The sequence below is a fragment of the Pleurodeles waltl genome, chromosome 3_1, assembly GCF_031143425.1.
Source record: "Pleurodeles waltl isolate 20211129_DDA chromosome 3_1, aPleWal1.hap1.20221129, whole genome shotgun sequence".
Taxonomy (NCBI): domain Eukaryota; kingdom Metazoa; phylum Chordata; class Amphibia; order Caudata; family Salamandridae; genus Pleurodeles; species Pleurodeles waltl.
Window position 1 is genome coordinate 1,988,158,063 of NC_090440.1, and position 19,110 is coordinate 1,988,177,172.

The 19,110-nt window shown below is 44.8% G+C and overlaps 3 non-coding genes and 1 pseudogene across 3 annotated transcripts; all 4 read right to left on the bottom strand.

Moving 5' to 3' along the window:
- Positions 1-2,779: 2,779 nt before the first annotated feature.
- Positions 2,780-2,997, bottom strand: LOC138286052 (small nucleolar RNA U3). Its single transcript, XR_011201748.1, has one exon. It is a non-coding gene; the product is annotated as a small nucleolar RNA U3 (small nucleolar RNA).
- A 5,037-nt stretch (positions 2,998-8,034) lies between these two features.
- Positions 8,035-8,228, bottom strand: LOC138286189 (small nucleolar RNA U3; annotated as a pseudogene).
- Positions 8,229-13,255: 5,027 nt separating this feature from the next.
- LOC138286160 (small nucleolar RNA U3) lies at positions 13,256-13,473 on the bottom strand. The gene has a single exon (XR_011201852.1). It is a non-coding gene; the product is annotated as a small nucleolar RNA U3 (small nucleolar RNA).
- A 4,121-nt stretch (positions 13,474-17,594) lies between these two features.
- Positions 17,595-17,812, bottom strand: LOC138286053 (small nucleolar RNA U3). Its single transcript, XR_011201749.1, has one exon. It is a non-coding gene; the product is annotated as a small nucleolar RNA U3 (small nucleolar RNA).
- Between the last annotated feature and the right edge of the window lie 1,298 nt (positions 17,813-19,110).

The following is a 19,110-nucleotide window of genomic DNA, read 5'->3' on the forward strand; positions in this document are numbered from 1 at the left end:
CACGGTTTATTTTTCTTGTACAGAAGATTCCGTTCACCGGGGAGTGAATCCTTGTCGGGCCAATTTTGATCCTAGTATTCTTCAGAATAGGAACCGAACATTTCAGTGAATGTATCCGTCATCCAGCCCTTCCTCAAATGAAGAAAGGAACAGCCATCAACAAAAGACAGTTGTTTCATAAATACAACTCTGCCCTTCCTTTCCAGATCAGGGCTTTTCTGCAACAACTCTCTGACACTTACAAACACTGGGGCAGATTTACGAAATTTTGGCGCAGGGCAGCACAGCAAGTCACATTGCTGTGCCCTGTGTCAAAGAAAACGGGCAATAATGTGTTATATGTAGGCAATACTGTCCTTTTCCACTGCGCTGGAGCCATTTTGACTGCCTAGAGCCAGCGCCGGCAACCTTGCACCATGGTGCAAGGTTGTCTGCGTTGTAGGCAAAATTGTTTTTGTGAAGGAAGAGGCACCTTCCTACACAAAAACAATCTTGGGAGGCTTTTCCCTTTTCCTATGCGTGCTGCAAAACGCAGCACACATAGAAAGGGGAAACAACAAAGAGAAATAAAGATATTTCTCCTCACTGACCCTCCCCTGGGGAGGGGTAAGGTGTTGGTGCATTCCCAGATTTACATGGCTCTGTAAATTTGGGGATGCGTCTAACAATATGGGTGTTGCGTTGGAACACACACTGCAAAGCCCTTGGATCGCCTCCCTAATGCAGAGTAAGCCAGCGCACCGCTTTACAATGCCTTGCCTTAATCACTATCTACGGGACTATTCAAAGCCACGCCAAGTGGCTTTGCGTGATCTCCTAGATATGGTTAAAAGGTCTGACCGCTGTTGCGTCACTAGAAGTCACGCAACTGCAGTGCAAGCCTCTCTTAAATATGCCCCACTAGTTCCAGTTTCTTTCTTCAGAAACTTTTTATAACGCTATGCCACTCTGTTCCAGTGGCACAGGAAGATGTCACAACAGCATTTTTGCTGCCATCTGGCTTAGCTCTCAGATGGTAAGTGATACAGACTTTAAAAACTGCTGCTGTGGTCTATGCCGCTAACTAAAGTATTGCTTCAGCACGACAGGCTCAAGTTGAAGGCGAAAAACAGTCCACATCCCCTCTTCCAGCAGGCTAGAGGGTACCACAATTTAGTCTTACTTTGTTTTTTGTTTTTATATTTACTTATCTATTTATTTCATTATTTTAAAAAAGGACATTGCTGGGAAGGCAGTCGGGCTACGCTCCTGGCTCCTATAAAGCCAAGATTAGGCAAAGTTTTGAAGCACTCAACTGGCCTGCCGCCAGAGCGGAACCTTCTCCAATTCACGCTCTGCCGCCAACCCACCCACCTCGTTTCCCCGGCATTGGGGCATGTTTGAACTCCAAAATGGCGGCCTCCGGGGTTCCACACATTGCAGCTTTACCATTTTCAAGGTACAGGGATTATTCTACTGTTTAAAAGCTGCTGGCATTCCGATTTTCTTCATGAGGCTATCAATCTTGCAGTGTTCTAATATAGCATACGAGAACATTATTAGGGGCCCAAAGGGATCATTAAACGTCTTCTGTTGAGAGTTATTGACAAAAGCGAGGGGACAGGGCATTTAACTAATGTGACAGCAGAGGAACGACGCCTATGCTGACAGCTCAACATTTCGTTCAATGAGGTAAGAATGCTTTAAATTAAACAGGAAAGCCAAAAAAACGACATTTGCTAGAATATTAGACCAGATGGCTTATTCCAACCATTATTTGATTGTTGCAACTTCACTGTCCCCAATGAATCTTAAAAAATTCCAATGTCCTAAGACATCTAGCCCTTGATGTACTAGAGGTTGTGCGAGCGTTCCTGGGAAGCTGAATGATTTTCTGCTGCGCCTACAGGCTTTTATGGTAAGTAATCAGATGCAATCCTTTACGCTTACGTTACTTTGTGCTATGCGAGTCCCCGTGCAACACCTTAGCAAATGCCCAAGACGGCGTTCTTTGTCCTCATCGGTCTAAGATCCTCAACAGCCTTATACATTTTAGGACCTGTGACCAGGGTGTTACTCTTGGTTTTAGTCTAAAAAGACTAACTAGCATTAGAAAGCCCCTTTTTCCCACGTCAATTCGACAGGGCGATAAGCCACTGAGCGGCACTAATTGTGTGGAAGATGTCTAAACTCTAAAAATAGATCAAACATAGAGGCCCAGATTTATGAAACGCTTGCGTTATCACAGCGTAAGGCAACACCAGGGCATCAGTGAGGTTTACTAAACCACGCAAGGCCACCTTGCGTGGCATTGCATGTCTTAATAAATCTAGAGTAACCCATGGCAGCGCAAGTCGCTGCCTTGCGTTACTGTTTGCCGGGAAGGCGTTCCATGGGTAGGGAGTGGGTGATCTTAGGCATCCACCCATGCTCTTTCATGCATTCCCAGATTTACTAAGAGTAGTAAACCTGGGAACGCGTACGCCTTCCCAACTGAGGAGCAACAAGGAGAAATATCTTTGTTTCTCTACGTTTTATCCTCAAGTTGTCCTGCTGAGTTGCGTAAAAGGTGAGTAAATCTTCCCCTTCCCCGGGTCCATTTGAAAAGACCCTCTTTACTTAAATGTACCAAATTACGATTAGAAAGACCGTTTGAAAAGCTCAGTTTATAAAAGAAAGCCCCCAAAAAGCTCAAAAGAGGTGATTGCAAATACAAGTCAAGTGAGAATCTGGCAACCATCAAATATCCAAGAAAAGAAGTTTAAAATGCTGTACTCTCTTAAACTGAAACAAGAAGCTAACCACTCAGTTTGTGTTTCCTTCCTCCAGTTCTTCGTAAAAGAAGAGAGGAACGTTCATCAATAGCAGACAGCAGCTGCACAAATGCAACACTGTCCACTGGCTTCGCGCTCAGAAGAAAACACTACAACTCTTCCTCGTGGTTAGCGAAGACCAGACACTTTCGAACACATTTCCTCAGTTAAAAACTATAGAAATGATCCCTGAAAGTATAGTCTTGCCTGAACCACTTCCAGCTCACACAGGCAGAAAAAGTGGAAACCCTTCTTACCTACAGTAAGCACCTGTTGGGCATCAAGTCAAAAAACATATAAATATATAGATAAGACCACAAAATAGCATTCAGCAGATGCGCGTGCATTTCTGTGCAAGAAAGAGTTCTCCCTAGAACTCGGGTGACACAATGCTTTAAAAATGTGCATATCAGAAATCAGCCACCAATCAAATTCAGCCTGCCTTTTCCCGGCCCTGTCTCACACACAGACACACACACACACACAGGTTACCTGTTGGCTGCCCCTGAAACAGACAGAGGACTACAGTATGAAAGTTAAAGTTCAAACAGGTAAAGAAACGGCAGCCATACTTTCCTTTCCTGCTCTCGTTTACCGCAACAAACACATTTTAACTTGTTTAAAAAGTAAGAGAAACAGTTGGTAAACTCACAAAAAAGACAGTCTACCGTTACTTCCAGAGCTTTCGGCACTGCACTAAATGACAATTATTACCATTTCAAGATGGCTACGCATTATCAGACTGCACGAAGTGGGTGCATTTTACTGGAGATCGGACAGAATCACCAGAGCGCTTACTCTGTTTAAGTAAAGCAGCACACACTTGCCCTCTGAGTTCACATCATACTGTGCTGAAAGTGTAGGTGGTGAAAACACTGGGAATTATTCTTGTTCACAGCCTTCATTTTGAAGCTCAAGCCAAGACATGGATTTCTCTGGTAGTTTCATCCTCAGATATCTTGGTGAGATGTTCAACTTCCTGACGCAAATCGATTTACATGTTAAGAGGCAGAGCATTAATTAGCACTCATTTGGACTACTGCAATGCCTTACACAAGGGAAAATGGGGAAAACTTGAAACAAAACGGCAGGTTCCACAGGATTTTGCAGGAAGACAGTTTTCAATCAGAATATTTGGTTCAGATTATGACCTTTCAATGTGCCGAAAGCGTGATACTGATTGCTAGTGAATGAGAAACGACCTGGTAGGTTTGCAAGTATGGAAACAAAAGGTGTAGCAAGCAACCTACCTTTACATTTTGAAAAGTTGCACCACAGATCAAATGTATGGCAATGTCTTCAATCAGTCTCCCCAAACAAAGTAACTCTCCCCCAGTTCACGTGTAAGACCCTTACAAGGCGATGGCATTCCGCAGGAACCACGGGTTACAACGGAACCTACCACTTTCAGATGAGCTCTGAATACCTGGACATCAAAGAAAGCCTTCACATCAGCAACACCTTGTCCTACCAGCCGCTTTGAACATATGCAGCTTTTCCAGGCCCCATGACTTTTAGGCATCTCTGTATTATAGAAGTATCCAAAACACGGTTTATTTTTCTTGTACAGAAGATTCCGTTCACCGGGGAGTGAATCCTTGTCGGGCCAATTTTGATCCTAGTATTCTTCAGAATAGGAACCGAACATTTCAGTGAATGTATCCGTCATCCAGCCCTTCCTCAAATGAAGAAAGGAACAGCCATCAACAAAAGACAGTTGTTTCATAAATACAACTCTGCCCTTCCTTTCCAGATCAGGGCTTTTCTGCAACAACTCTCTGACACTTACAAACACTGGGGCAGATTTACGAAATTTTGGCGCAGGGCAGCACAGCAAGTCACATTGCTGTGCCCTGTGTCAAAGAAAACGGGCAATAATGTGTTATATGTATGCAATACTGTCCTTTTCCACTGCGCTGGAGCCATTTTGACTGCCTAGAGCCAGCGCCGGCAACCTTGCACCATGGTGCAAGGTTGTCTGCGTTGTAGGCAAAATTGTTTTTGTGAAGGAAGAGGCACCTTCCTACACAAAAACAATCTTGGGAGGCTTTTCCCTTTTCCTATGCGTGCTGCAAAACGCAGCACACATAGAAAGGGGAAACAACAAAGAGAAATAAAGATATTTCTCCTCACTGACCCTCCCCTGGGGAGGGGTAAGGTGTTGGTGCATTCCCAGATTTACATGGCTCTGTAAATTTGGGGATGCGTCTAACAATATGGGTGTTGCGTTGGAACACACACTGCAAAGCCCTTGGATCGCCTCCCTAATGCAGAGTAAGCCAGCGCACCGCTTTACAATGCCTTGCCTTAATCACTATCTACGGGACTATTCAAAGCCACGCCAAGTGGCTTTGCGTGATCTCCTAGATATGGTTAAAAGGTCTGACCGCTGTTGCGTCACTAGAAGTCACGCAACTGCAGTGCAAGCCTCTCTTAAATATGCCCCACTAGTTCCAGTTTCTTTCTTCAGAAACTTTTTATAACGCTATGCCACTCTGTTCCAGTGGCACAGGAAGATGTCACAACAGCATTTTTGCTGCCATCTGGCTTAGCTCTCAGATGGTAAGTGATACAGACTTTAAAAACTGCTGCTGTGGTCTATGCCGCTAACTAAAGTATTGCTTCAGCACGACAGGCTCAAGTTGAAGGCGAAAAACAGTCCACATCCCCTCTTCCAGCAGGCTAGAGGGTACCACAATTTAGTCTTACTTTGTTTTTTGTTTTTATATTTACTTATCTATTTATTTCATTATTTTAAAAAAGGACATTGCTGGGAAGGCAGTCGGGCTACGCTCCTGGCTCCTATAAAGCCAAGATTAGGCAAAGTTTTGAAGCACTCAACTGGCCTGCCGCCAGAGCGGAACCTTCTCCAATTCACGCTCTGCCGCCAACCCACCCACCTCGTTTCCCCGGCATTGGGGCATGTTTGAACTCCAAAATGGCGGCCTCCGGGGTTCCACACATTGCAGCTTTACCATTTTCAAGGTACAGGGATTATTCTACTGTTTAAAAGCTGCTGGCATTCCGATTTTCTTCATGAGGCTATCAATCTTGCAGTGTTCTAATATAGCATACGAGAACATTATTAGGGGCCCAAAGGGATCATTAAACGTCTTCTGTTGAGAGTTATTGACAAAAGCGAGGGGACAGGGCATTTAACTAATGTGACAGCAGAGGAACGACGCCTATGCTGACAGCTCAACATTTCGTTCAATGAGGTAAGAATGCTTTAAATTAAACAGGAAAGCCAAAAAAACGACATTTGCTAGAATATTAGACCAGATGGCTTATTCCAACCATTATTTGATTGTTGCAACTTCACTGTCCCCAATGAATCTTAAAAAATTCCAATGTCCTAAGACATCTAGCCCTTGATGTACTAGAGGTTGTGCGAGCGTTCCTGGGAAGCTGAATGATTTTCTGCTGCGCCTACAGGCTTTTATGGTAAGTAATCAGATGCAATCCTTTACGCTTACGTTACTTTGTGCTATGCGAGTCCCCGTGCAACACCTTAGCAAATGCCCAAGACGGCGTTCTTTGTCCTCATCGGTCTAAGATCCTCAACAGCCTTATACATTTTAGGACCTGTGACCAGGGTGTTACTCTTGGTTTTAGTCTAAAAAGACTAACTAGCATTAGAAAGCCCCTTTTCCCCACGTCAATTCGACAGGGCGATAAGCCACTGAGCGGCACTAATTGTGTGGAAGATGTCTAAACTCTAAAAATAGATCAAACATAGAGGCCCAGATTTATGAAACGCTTGCGTTATCACAGCGTAAGGCAACACCAGGGCATCAGTGAGGTTTACTAAACCACGCAAGGCCACCTTGCGTGGCATTGCATGTCTTAATAAATCTAGAGTAACCCATGGCAGCGCAAGTCGCTGCCTTGCGTTACTGTTTGCCGGGAAGGCGTTCCATGGGTAGGGAGTGGGTGATCTTAGGCATCCACCCATGCTCTTTCATGCATTCCCAGATTTACTAAGAGTAGTAAACCTGGGAACGCGTACGCCTTCCCAACTGAGGAGCAACAAGGAGAAATATCTTTGTTTCTCTACGTTTTATCCTCAAGTTGTCCTGCTGAGTTGCGTAAGAGGTGAGTAAATCTTCCCCTTCCCCGGGTCCATTTGAAAAGACCCTCCTTACTTAAATGTACCAAATTACGATTAGAAAGACCGTTTGAAAAGCTCAGTTTATAAAAGAAAGCCCCAAAAAAGCCCAAAAGAGGTGATTGCAAATACAAGTCAAGTGAGAATCTGGCAACCATCAAGGCCCATATTTATACTTTTTGACGCTAAACTGCGCTAACGCAGTTTAGCGTCAAAAAATTTTGCGCCGTCTAACGCCATTCTGAAGCGCCATGCGGGCGCCGTATTTATGGAATGGCGTTAGACGGCGCAATCAGACCGGCGCTGCCTGGTTTGCGTGGGAAAAAACCACGTAGACCAGACAGCGCCGGCGTAGGGGGAAAATGGCGTATGGGCGTCTTAAAATGGGGCAAGTCAGGTTACGTCGAAAAAATCGTCGTAACCCGACTTGCGCCATTTTTTTTCGACGCCCATCCCCCATCAACATGACTCCTATCATTGTAAAGATAGGAGTCATGCCCCCTTGCCCAATGGCCATGCCCAGGGGACTTCTGTCCCCTGGGCATGGTCATTGGGCATAGTGGCATGTAGGGGGGCACAAATCAGGCCCCCCTATGCCACAAAAAATTAAAAAAAAAATACTTACCTGAACTTACTTTAATGTCCATGGGATGGGTCCCTCCGTCCTTGGGTGTCCTCCTGGGGTGGGCAAGGGTGGCAGGGGGGGTCCCTGGGGGCAGGGGAGGGCACTCTGGGCTCATTTTGAGCCCACTTGTCCCTTAACGCCATGCCTGACCCAGGCGTTAAAAAGCGGCGCAAATGCGCCGTTTTTAGCCACGCCCACTCCCGGGCGTCTCTTTTGCCCGGGAGTATAAATACCACGTAAAGGCCTGGGAGTCATTTTTTAGACGGGAACGCCTCCCTTGCATATCATTAACGCAAGGAAGGGGTTCACGCTAAAAAATGACGCACATTCCGGGAACTTTGGCGCTAGACGCCTCTAACGCCATAGTATAAATATGGCGTTAGTTGGCGTTAGTTTAGCGTCGAAAAAAACGACGCAAATTCTGCGCAAACTGAGTATAAATACGGCCCCAAATATCCAAGAAAAGAAGTTTAAAATGCTGTACTCTCTTAAACTGAAACAAGAAGCTAACCACTCAGTTTGTGTTTCCTTCCTCCAGTTCTTCGTAAAAGAAGAGAGGAACGTTCATCAATAGCAGACAGCAGCTGCACAAATGCAACACTGTCCACTGGCTTCGCGCTCTCGTGGTTAGCGAAGACCAGACACTTTCGAACACATTTCCTCAGTTAAAAACTATAGAAATGATCCCTGAAAGTATAGTCTTGCCTGAACCACTTCCAGCTCACACAGACAGAAAAAGTGGAAACCCTTCTTACCTACAGTAAGCACCTGTTGGGCATCAAGTCAAAAAACATATAAATATATAGATAAGACCACAAAATAGCATTCAGCAGATGCGCGTGCATTTCTGTGTAAGAAAGAGTTCTCCCTAGAACTCGGGTGACACAATGCTTTAAAAATTTGCATATCAGAAATCAGCCACCAATCAAATTCAGCCTGCCTTTTCCCGGCCCTGTCTCACACACAGACACACACACACACACAGGTTACCTGTTGGCTGCTCCTGAAACAGACAGAGGACTACAGTATGAAAGTTAAAGTTCAAACAGGTAAAGAAACGGCAGCCATACTTTCCTTTCCTGCTCTCGTTTACCGCAACAAACACATTTTAACTTGTTTAAAAAGTAAGAGAAACAGTTGGTAAACTCACAAAAAAGACAGTCTACCGTTACTTCCAGAGCTTTCGGCACTGCACTAAATGACAATTATTACCATTTCAAGATGGCTACGCATTATCAGACTGCACGAAGTGGGTGCATTTTACTGGAGATCGGACAGAATCACCAGAGCGCTTACTCTGTTCAAGTAAAGCAGCACACACTTGCCCTCTGAGTTCACATCATACTGTGCTGAAAGTGTAGGTGGTGAAAACACTGGGAATTATTCTTGTTCACAGCCTTCATTTTGAAGCTCAAGCCAAGACATGGATTTCTCTGGTAGTTTCATCCTCAGATATCTTGGTGAGATGTTCAACTTCCTGACGCAAATCGATTTACATGTTAAGAGGCAGAGCATTAATTAGCACTCATTTGGACTACTGCAATGCCTTACACAAGGGAAAATGGGGAAAACTTGAAACAAAACGGCAGGTTCCACAGGATTTTGCAGGAAGACAGTTTTCAATCAGAATATTTGGTTCAGATTATGACCTTTCAATGTGCCGAAAGCGTGATACTGATTGCTAGTGAATGAGAAACGACCTGGTAGGTTTGCAAGTATGGAAACAAAAGGTGTAGCAAGCAACCTACCTTTACATTTTGAAAAGTTGCACCACAGATCAAATGTATGGCAATGTCTTCAATCAGTCTCCCCAAACAAAGTAACTCTCCCCCAGTTCACGTGTAAGACCCTTACAAGGCGATGGCATTCCGCAGGAACCACGGGTTACAACGGAACCTACCACTTTCAGATGAGCTCTGAATACCTGGACATCAAAGAAAGCCTTCACATCAGCAACACCTTGTCCTACCAGCCGCTTTGAACATATGCAGCTTTTCCAGGCCCCATGACTTTTAGGCATCTCTGTATTATAGAAGTATCCAAAACACGGTTTATTTTTCTTGTACAGAAGATTCCGTTCACCGGGGAGTGAATCCTTGTCGGGCCAATTTTGATCCTAGTATTCTTCAGAATAGGAACCGAACATTTCAGTGAATGTATCCGTCATCCAGCCCTTCCTCAAATGAAGAAAGGAACAGCCATCAACAAAAGACAGTTGTTTCATAAATACAACTCTGCCCTTCCTTTCCAGATCAGGGCTTTTCTGCAACAACTCTCTGACACTTACAAACACTGGGGCAGATTTACGAAATTTTGGCGCAGGGCAGCACAGCAAGTCACATTGCTGTGCCCTGTGTCAAAGAAAACGGGCAATAATGTGTTATATGTATGCAATACTGTCCTTTTCCACTGCGCTGGAGCCATTTTGACTGCCTAGAGCCAGCGCCGGCAACCTTGCACCATGGTGCAAGGTTGTCTGCGTTGTAGGCAAAATTGTTTTTGTGAAGGAAGAGGCACCTTCCTACACAAAAACAATCTTGGGAGGCTTTTCCCTTTTCCTATGCGTGCTGCAAAACGCAGCACACATAGAAAGGGGAAACAACAAAGAGAAATAAAGATATTTCTCCTCACTGACCCTCCCCTGGGGAGGGGTAAGGTGTTGGTGCATTCCCAGATTTACATGGCTCTGTAAATTTGGGGATGCGTCTAACAATATGGGTGTTGCGTTGGAACACACACTGCAAAGCCCTTGGATCGCCTCCCTAATGCAGAGTAAGCCAGCGCACCGCTTTACAATGCCTTGCCTTAATCACTATCTACGGGACTATTCAAAGCCACGCCAAGTGGCTTTGCGTGATCTCCTAGATATGGTTAAAAGGTCTGACCGCTGTTGCGTCACTAGAAGTCACGCAACTGCAGTGCAAGCCTCTCTTAAATATGCCCCACTAGTTCCAGTTTCTTTCTTCAGAAACTTTTTATAACGCTATGCCACTCTGTTCCAGTGGCACAGGAAGATGTCACAACAGCATTTTTGCTGCCATCTGGCTTAGCTCTCAGATGGTAAGTGATACAGACTTTAAAAACTGCTGCTGTGGTCTATGCCGCTAACTAAAGTATTGCTTCAGCACGACAGGCTCAAGTTGAAGGCGAAAAACAGTCCACATCCCCTCTTCCAGCAGGCTAGAGGGTACCACAATTTAGTCTTACTTTGTTTTTTGTTTTTATATTTACTTATCTATTTATTTCATTATTTTAAAAAAGGACATTGCTGGGAAGGCAGTCGGGCTACGCTCCTGGCTCCTATAAAGCCAAGATTAGGCAAAGTTTTGAAGCACTCAACTGGCCTGCCGCCAGAGCGGAACCTTCTCCAATTCACGCTCTGCCGCCAACCCACCCACCTCGTTTCCCCGGCATTGGGGCATGTTTGAACTCCAAAATGGCGGCCTCCGGGGTTCCACACATTGCAGCTTTACCATTTTCAAGGTACAGGGATTATTCTACTGTTTAAAAGCTGCTGGCATTCCGATTTTCTTCATGAGGCTATCAATCTTGCAGTGTTCTAATATAGCATACGAGAACATTATTAGGGGCCCAAAGGGATCATTAAACGTCTTCTGTTGAGAGTTATTGACAAAAGCGAGGGGACAGGGCATTTAACTAATGTGACAGCAGAGGAACGACGCCTATGCTGACAGCTCAACATTTCGTTCAATGAGGTAAGAATGCTTTAAATTAAACAGGAAAGCCAAAAAAACGACATTTGCTAGAATATTAGACCAGATGGCTTATTCCAACCATTATTTGATTGTTGCAACTTCACTGTCCCCAATGAATCTTAAAAAATTCCAATGTCCTAAGACATCTAGCCCTTGATGTACTAGAGGTTGTGCGAGCGTTCCTGGGAAGCTGAATGATTTTCTGCTGCGCCTACAGGCTTTTATGGTAAGTAATCAGATGCAATCCTTTACGCTTACGTTACTTTGTGCTATGCGAGTCCCCGTGCAACACCTTAGCAAATGCCCAAGACGGCGTTCTTTGTCCTCATCGGTCTAAGATCCTCAACAGCCTTATACATTTTAGGACCTGTGACCAGGGTGTTACTCTTGGTTTTAGTCTAAAAAGACTAACTAGCATTAGAAAGCCCCTTTTCCCCACGTCAATTCGACAGGGCGATAAGCCACTGAGCGGCACTAATTGTGTGGAAGATGTCTAAACTCTAAAAATAGATCAAACATAGAGGCCCAGATTTATGAAACGCTTGCGTTATCACAGCGTAAGGCAACACCAGGGCATCAGTGAGGTTTACTAAACCACGCAAGGCCACCTTGCGTGGCATTGCATGTCTTAATAAATCTAGAGTAACCCATGGCAGCGCAAGTCGCTGCCTTGCGTTACTGTTTGCCGGGAAGGCGTTCCATGGGTAGGGAGTGGGTGATCTTAGGCATCCACCCATGCTCTTTCATGCATTCCCAGATTTACTAAGAGTAGTAAACCTGGGAACGCGTACGCCTTCCCAACTGAGGAGCAACAAGGAGAAATATCTTTGTTTCTCTACGTTTTATCCTCAAGTTGTCCTGCTGAGTTGCGTAAGAGGTGAGTAAATCTTCCCCTTCCCCGGGTCCATTTGAAAAGACCCTCCTTACTTAAATGTACCAAATTACGATTAGAAAGACCGTTTGAAAAGCTCAGTTTATAAAAGAAAGCCCCAAAAAAGCCCAAAAGAGGTGATTGCAAATACAAGTCAAGTGAGAATCTGGCAACCATCAAGGCCCATATTTATACTTTTTGACGCTAAACTGCGCTAACGCAGTTTAGCGTCAAAAAATTTTGCGCCGTCTAACGCCATTCTGAAGCGCCATGCGGGCGCCGTATTTATGGAATGGCGTTAGACGGCGCAATCAGACCGGCGCTGCCTGGTTTGCGTGGGAAAAAACCACGTAGACCAGACAGCGCCGGCGTAGGGGGAAAATGGCGTATGGGCGTCTTAAAATGGGGCAAGTCAGGTTACGTCGAAAAAATCGTCGTAACCCGACTTGCGCCATTTTTTTTCGACGCCCATCCCCCATCAACATGACTCCTATCATTGTAAAGATAGGAGTCATGCCCCCTTGCCCAATGGCCATGCCCAGGGGACTTCTGTCCCCTGGGCATGGTCATTGGGCATAGTGGCATGTAGGGGGGCACAAATCAGGCCCCCCTATGCCACAAAAAATAAAAAAAAAAATACTTACCTGAACGTCCATGGGATGGGTCCCTCCGTCCTTGGGTGTCCTCCTGGGGTGGGCAAGGGTGGCAGGGGGGGTCCCTGGGGGCAGGGGAGGGCACTCTGGGCTCATTTTGAGCCCACTTGTCCCTTAACGCCATGCCTGACCCAGGCGTTAAAAAGCGGCGCAAATGCGCCGTTTTTAGCCACGCCCACTCCCGGGCGTCTCTTTTGCCCGGGAGTATAAATACCACGTAAAGGCCTGGGAGTCATTTTTTAGACGGGAACGCCTCCCTTGCATATCATTAACGCAAGGAAGGGGTTCACGCTAAAAAATGACGCACTTTGGCGCTAGACGCCTCTAACGCCATAGTATAAATATGGCGTTAGTTGGCGTTAGTTTAGCGTCGAATTTGCGTCGAAAAAAACGACGCAAATTCGGCGCAAATGGAGTATAAATACGGCCCCAAATATCCAAGAAAAGAAGTTTAAAATGCTGTACTCTCTGAAACTGAAACAAGAAGCTAACCACTCAGTTTGTGTTTCCTTCCTCCAGTTCTTCGTAAAAGAAGAGAGGAACGTTCATCAATAGCAGACAGCAGCTGCACAAATGCAACACTGTCCACTGGCTTCACGCTCAGAAGAAAACACTACAACTCTTCCTCGTGGTTAGCGAAGACCAGACACTTTCGAACACATTTCCTCACTTAAAAACTATAGAAATGATCCCTGAAAGTATAGTCTTGCCTGAACCACTTCCAGCTCACACAGACAGAAAAAGTGGAAACCCTTCTTACCTACAGTAAGCACCTGTTGGGCATCAAGTCAAAAAACATATAAATATATAGATAAGACCACAAAATAGCATTCAGCAGATGCGCGTGCATTTCTGTGCAAGAAAGAGTTCTCCCTAGAACTCGGGTGACACAATGCTTTAAAAATTTGCATATCAGAAATCAGCCACCAATCAAATTCAGCCTGCCTTTTCCCGGCCCGGTCTCACACACAGACACACACACACACACAGGTTACCTGTTGGCTGCTCCTGAAACAGACAGAGGACTACAGTATGAAAGTTAAAGTTCAAACAGGTAAAGAAACGGCAGCCATACTTTCCTTTCCTGCTCTCGTTTACCGCAACAAACACATTTTAACTTGTTTAAAAAGTAAGAGAAACAGTTGGTAAACTCACAAAAAAGACAGTCTACCGTTACTTCCAGAGCTTTCGGCACTGCACTAAATGACAATTATTACCATTTCAAGATGGCTACGCATTGTCAGACTGCACGAAGTGGGTGAATTTTACTGGAGATCGGACAGAATCACCAGAGCGCTTACTCTGTTCAAGTAAAGCAGCACACACTTGCCCCCTGAGTTCACATCATACTGTGCTGAAAGTGTAGGTGGTGAAAACACTGGGAATTATTCTTGTTCACAGCCTTCATTTTGAAGCTCAAGCCAAGACATGGATTTCTCTGGTAGTTTCATCCTCAGATATCTTGGTGAGATGTTCAACTTCCTGACGCAAATCGATTTACATGTTAAGAGGCAGAGCATTAATTAGCACTCATTTGGACTACTGCAATGCCTTACACAAGGGAAAATGGGGAAAACTTGAAACAAAACGGCAGGTTCCACAGGATTTTGCAGGAAGACAGTTTTCAATCAGAATATTTGGTTCAGATTATGACCTTTCAATGTGCCGAAAGCGTGATACTGATTGCTAGTGAATGAGAAACGACCTGGTAGGTTTGCAAGTATGGAAACAAAAGGTGTAGCAAGCAACCTACCTTTACATTTTGAAAAGTTGCACCACAGATCAAATGTATGGCAATGTCTTCAATCAGTCTCCCCAAACAAAGTAACTCTCCCCCAGTTCACGTGTAAGACCCTTACAAGGCGATGGCATTCCGCAGGAACCACGGGTTACAACGGAACCTACCACTTTCAGATGAGCTCTGAATACCTGGACATCAAAGAAAGCCTTCACATCAGCAACACCTTGTCCTACCAGCCGCTTTGAACATATGCAGCTTTTCCAGGCCCCATGACTTTTAGGCATCTCTGTATTATAGAAGTATCCAAAACACGGTTTATTTTTCTTGTACAGAAGATTCCGTTCACCGGGGAGTGAATCCTTGTCGGGACAATTTTGATCCTAGTATTCTTCAGAATAGGAACCGAACATTTCAGTGAATGTATCCGTCATCCAGCCCTTCCTCAAATGAAGAAAGGAACAGCCATCAACAAAAGACAGTTGTTTCATAAATACAACTCTGCCCTTCCTTTCCAGATCAGGGCTTTTCTGCAACAACTCTCTGACACTTACAAACACTGGGGCAGATTTACGAAATTTTGGCGCAGGGCAGCACAGCAAGTCACATTGCTGTGCCCTGTGTCAAAGAAAACGGGCAATAATGTGTTATATGTATGCAATACTGTCCTTTTCCACTGCGCTGGAGCCATTTTGACTGCCTAGAGCCAGCGCCGGCAACCTTGCACCATGGTGCAAGGTTGTCTGCGTTGTAGGCAAAATTGTTTTTGTGAAGGAAGAGGCACCTTCCTACACAAAAACAATCTTGGGAGGCTTTTCCCTTTTCCTATGCGTGCTGCAAAACGCAGCACACATAGAAAGGGGAAACAACAAAGAGAAATAAAGATATTTCTCCTCACTGACCCTCCCCTGGGGAGGGGTAAGGTGTTGGTGCATTCCCAGATTTACATGGCTCTGTAAATTTGGGGATGCGTCTAACAATATGGGTGTTGCGTTGGAACACACACTGCAAAGCCCTTGGATCGCCTCCCTAATGCAGAGTAAGCCAGCGCACCGCTTTACAATGCCTTGCCTTAATCACTATCTACGGGACTATTCAAAGCCACGCCAAGTGGCTTTGCGTGATCTCCTAGATATGGTTAAAAGGTCTGACCGCTGTTGCGTCACTAGAAGTCACGCAACTGCAGTGCAAGCCTCTCTTAAATATGCCCCACTAGTTCCAGTTTCTTTCTTCAGAAACTTTTTATAACGCTATGCCACTCTGTTCCAGTGGCACAGGAAGATGTCACAACAGCATTTTTGCTGCCATCTGGCTTAGCTCTCAGATGGTAAGTGATACAGACTTTAAAAACTGCTGCTGTGGTCTATGCCGCTAACTAAAGTATTGCTTCAGCACGACAGGCTCAAGTTGAAGGCGAAAAACAGTCCACATCCCCTCTTCCAGCAGGCTAGAGGGTACCACAATTTAGTCTTACTTTGTTTTTTGTTTTTATATTTACTTATCTATTTATTTCATTATTTTAAAAAAGGACATTGCTGGGAAGGCAGTCGGGCTACGCTCCTGGCTCCTATAAAGCCAAGATTAGGCAAAGTTTTGAAGCACTCAACTGGCCTGCCGCCAGAGCGGAACCTTCTCCAATTCACGCTCTGCCGCCAACCCACCCACCTCGTTTCCCCGGCATTGGGGCATGTTTGAACTCCAAAATGGCGGCCTCCGGGGTTCCACACATTGCAGCTTTACCATTTTCAAGGTACAGGGATTATTCTACTGTTTAAAAGCTGCTGGCATTCCGATTTTCTTCATGAGGCTATCAATCTTGCAGTGTTCTAATATAGCATACGAGAACATTATTAGGGGCCCAAAGGGATCATTAAACGTCTTCTGTTGAGAGTTATTGACAAAAGCGAGGGGACAGGGCATTTAACTAATGTGACAGCAGAGGAACGACGCCTATGCTGACAGCTCAACATTTCGTTCAATGAGGTAAGAATGCTTTAAATTAAACAGGAAAGCCAAAAAAACGACATTTGCTAGAATATTAGACCAGATGGCTTATTCCAACCATTATTTGATTGTTGCAACTTCACTGTCCCCAATGAATCTTAAAAAATTCCAATGTCCTAAGACATCTAGCCCTTGATGTACTAGAGGTTGTGCGAGCGTTCCTGGGAAGCTGAATGATTTTCTGCTGCGCCTACAGGCTTTTATGGTAAGTAATCAGATGCAATCCTTTATGCTTACGTTACTTTGTGCTATGCGAGTCCCCGTGCAACACCTTAGCAAATGCCCAAGACGGCGTTCTTTGTCCTCATCGGTCTAAGATCCTCAACAGCCTTATACATTTTAGGACCTGTGACCAGGGTGTTACTCTTGGTTTTAGTCTAAAAAGACTAACTAGCATTAGAAAGCCCCTTTTTCCCACGTCAATTCGACAGGGCGATAAGCCACTGAGCGGCACTAATTGTGTGGAAGATGTCTAAACTCTAAAAATAGATCAAACATAGAGGCCCAGATTTATGAAACGCTTGCGTTATCACAGCGTAAGGCAACACCAGGGCATCAGTGAGGTTTACTAAACCACGCAAGGCCACCTTGCGTGGCATTGCATGTCTTAATAAATCTAGAGTAACCCATGGCAGCGCAAGTCGCTGCCTTGCGTTACTGTTTGCCGGGAAGGCGTTCCATGGGTAGGGAGTGGGTGATCTTAGGCATCCACCCATGCTCTTTCATGCATTCCCAGATTTACTAAGAGTAGTAAACCTGGGAACGCGTACGCCTTCCCAACTGAGGAGCAACAAGGAGAAATATCTTTGTTTCTCTACGTTTTATCCTCAAGTTGTCCTGCTGAGTTGCGTAAAAGGTGAGTAAATCTTCCCCTTCCCCGGGTCCATTTGAAAAGACCCTCTTTACTTAAATGTACCAAATTACGATTAGAAAGACCGTTTGAAAAGCTCAGTTTATAAAAGAAAGCCCCCAAAAAGCTCAAAAGAGGTGATTGCAAATACAAGTCAAGTGAGAATCTGGCAACCATCAAATATCCAAGAAAAGAAGTTTAAAATGCTGTACTCTCTTAAACTGAAACAAGAAGCTAACCACTCAGTTTGTGTTTCCTTCCTCCAGTTCTTCGTAAAAGAAGAGAGGAACGTTCATCAATAGCAGACAGCAGCTGCACAAATGCAACACTGTCCACTGGCTTCGCGCTCAGAAGAAAACACTACAACTCTTCCTCGTGGTTAGCGAAGACCAGACACTTTCGAACACATTTCCTCAGTTAAAAACTATAGAAATGATCCCTGAAAGTATAGTCTTGCCTGAACCACTTCCAGCTCACACAGGCAGAAAAAGTGGAAACCCTTCTTACCTACAGTAAGCACCTGTTGGGCATCAAGTCAAAAAACATATAAATATATAGATAAGACCACAAAATAGCATTCAGCAGATGCGCGTGCATTTCTGTGCAAGAAAGAGTTCTCCCTAGAACTCGGGTGACACAATGCTTTAAAAATTTGCATATCAGAAATCAGCCACCAATCAAATTCAGCCTGCCTTTTCCCGGCCCTGTCTCACACACAGACACACACACACACACAGGTTACCTGTTGGCTGCTCCTGAAACAGACAGAGGACTACAGTATGAAAGTTAAAGTTCAAACAGGTAAAGAAACGGCAGCCATACTTTCCTTTCCTGCTCTCGTTTACCGCAACAAACACATTTTAACTTGTTTAAAAAGTAAGAGAAACAGTTGGTAAACTCACAAAAAAGACAGTCTACCGTTACTTCCAGAGCTTTCGGCACTGCACTAAATGACAATTATTACCATTTCAAGATGGCTACGCATTATCAGACTGCACGAAGTGGGTGAATTTTACTGGAGATCGGACAGAATCACCAGAGCGCTTACTCTGTTCAAGTAAAGCAGCACACACTTGCCCTCTGAGTTCACATCATACTGTGCTGAAAGTGTAGGTGGTGAAAACACTGGGAATTATTCTTGTTCACAGCCTTCATTTTGAAGCTCAAGCCAAGACATGGATTTCTCTGGTAGTTTCATCCTCAGATATCTTGGTGAGATGTTCAACTTCCTGACGCAAATCGATTTACATGTTAAGAGGCAGAGCATTAATTAGCACTCATTTGGACTACTGCAATGCCTTACACAAGGGAAAATGGGGAAAACTTGAAACAAAACGGCAGGTTCCACAGGATTTTGCAGGAAGACAGTTTTCAATCAGAATATTTGGTTCAGATTATGACCTTTCAATGTGCCGAAAGCGTGATACTGATTGCTAGTGAATGAGAAACGACCTGGTAGGTTTGCAAGTATGGAAACAAAAGGTGTAGCAAGCAACCTACCTTTACATTTTGAAAAGTTGCACCACAGATCAAATGTATGGCAATGTCTTCAATCAGTCTCCCCAAACAAAGTAACTCTCCCCCAGTTCACGTGTAAGACCCTTACAAGGCGATGGCATTCCGCAGGAACCACGGGTTACAACGGAACCTACCACTTTCAGATGAGCTCTGAATACCTGACATCAAAGAAAGCCTTCACATCAGCAACACCTTGTCCTACCAGCCGCTTTGAACATATGCAGCTTTTCCAGGC